Source organism: Sceloporus occidentalis, unplaced genomic scaffold (assembly GCF_023333645.1).
Source record: "Sceloporus occidentalis isolate IW3139 unplaced genomic scaffold, rSceOcc1.0.p SCAF_26, whole genome shotgun sequence".
In the NCBI taxonomy this organism is placed as follows: domain Eukaryota; kingdom Metazoa; phylum Chordata; class Lepidosauria; order Squamata; family Phrynosomatidae; genus Sceloporus; species Sceloporus occidentalis.
Genome location: NW_028317006.1, coordinates 13,216,497 through 13,218,849, shown reverse-complemented (window position 1 = coordinate 13,218,849; position 2,353 = coordinate 13,216,497).

Sequence of the window (2,353 nt, the reverse complement as noted above, 5' to 3'; positions counted from 1 at the left end):
TTTGTTTAAGTAGACAAACAACCTTTTGATTCAGTGCATTTTTCTCTTTATTTTAGTAAAATATACAGTGACTGTCCATCAGGTGCTGACACGCAGACACGGCCTGTAGTGGTGAGTGCACATCACATGCGTTCATTCTTACACATGCCCTCTGGGGTTCTAGTGCAAAATTCCAGCAGCCCTGCTCTTTGGAACGGTCACAGGAGCCTGTTAGATAGAGAACCCCAAAACGAAATGGCTTTATCGATTCATGTATGGAAGAAGACGTAAATGTACTCTAAAGGAAAATAGAAATAACATGTAGCGGTGGTAGGAAGTACTGCTGTAATGTAGAGCAATAGAGATGCAGAACAGGGACTGATAGGGAGATGTTGCACAGGCCATTTATACACGTTACAGAAAGATGAGTCTATAAGTGGTGAAACCATCTAGAAGGCAATTGGAGTAGTTATAAGGGAACTAATTGTGTAGAGGGAGACTCTGTGGACCGTTTTCAAATTGTAATTTGGGCTTAATTCCCTTTATTGTTGTTTTTGGATGAATTCTGATTTTGCATGTTCCAAAGTCAGTCTTTGAAAAGTGTTGACAGTGTGTAACATGTATGAACCTGTCCGCTCCCCAAAATGTACACTGTTTAATGCAGTATATTTCCTAAACATATGTCATGGTGTGTTTACCAGCGAGTGCTGGAAATGTATGATTATTCTGATCATAGAGCGGTAATACTTCAACGTGAGTTTTGCATGCGCCGGTCAGCAAGGAGGCTTTGCTCAGTATAAAAAGGGAAGAATTGTAGAGGGGAGTCGTTGGGGACAGACAGAAGACATGGAAAGACCGACTTAAGGGATTTAAAAAACATATGAAGCAAAGAATAATGTGGATTATATCATAAAAACATAATGACAGAATGAAATATAAAGGGTGTTTTGAAATCTAAAACAGGCTCCTTTGAACCTTCCCATTACAAAAGCTGCCCCGTGCCTAGATCAGAGTTGTGATTAAAAAAAAAAAGGGTAGAGGGTAATATTTCACCCTATTTCAATCTTAATAACCATTTACTGACTTAATATTGTCTAGTATAGTAAAAGTTTTCAGTATTGCGAAAAAAAAAAAATGTATGCGCACCAAGAAGAATGAACAAAAAAATGTGACCTTTTGAAACCACGCATGGTCAGGTTATGGGGAGTGTGGAAAAGATGCCAAAGTTCCTCCACTTTATCTTCTACAACACAATATCATTTGGTATATGGGTTTGCCTCTTCCACAAGACCCAAACTTGCTTATGCCATGTTTCTTTTTATTCATAAGGATTCTAGACAATGGCAGGAAAATAGAATGATATATGCTCAATCGATCCTAATGAGGACCTGTGCTACCCCAATTTCAAACATGTATTTCAAATTAGGGCTAACATGAAACAAAATCACCTGAATAATAAACTATAGCTATGACATCACTAATGCATTCTTTTTTTTGTGATACAGTATATTTCTAGTGAAGTGAACAAAAATATTTTAGATTGACCAGGCAAGAAACCCAATCTGTCTCCTTTCCCTGAAATGTTTTTATTGGGGGGTCATATTTTTGGACACTAAAATAGATCATTAATAAGAACTGAGATCTTGCCTACCATCCCGTAAAGAATAACTTTGTTGTAACATAGGACAATAAAGGCGTTGTTGGCTTGGTGTCCTGTAGAACAACTAGAGATGAATATTCTACTTCTTCATTGTTCAACCAATAAAATAAGACTCGGAAGACTTGAATGTGTCAAACTGTCACCTTGCACCTATCTTATCAGGTGCCTTTGGTATAGAATTCTTTGCTGTCTCCAAAACAGCAAGTGATGGTTTTATGTATTTATTTTGAAATCTGTGAGGGTTTGGCATGTTTACGAGATGATAGAGCCACAGAAATCTGTGTGTAATATCTTTCTTCCAATGTTCCTAATGGTCATTCTCCTTCATCTAGCAACCAGGGGGAGCAGGTATTCCTTCATAAACGCTCTCGTGTTGAGGCTTCAGGCAAGAGCAGCGTTCAGTAAAAATCCCTGATAAGAATCCTGGCTCTTGCAGATATATATATATATATATATATATATATAATGTGCTTTTTAATTTCAATAGTATAAAACTGTCCTTTTCAAAGGTAAGTTTTTACGGTGAAGAGTATGGGGTCAGTGCAAACAGGCAGGCAGTAATTAGGATCCTCTGTTCCCTGGGAGAGAATTTATAACACCATCCATCCTATGTGTGACACCAGGAAAGGGTGGTGAATGTGATCCAAATGTGGGGTTATGTGGTTGGATGGGTCATTTTCTAGTGCTGGCATTGGTGGATTGACGCTTCCTTAT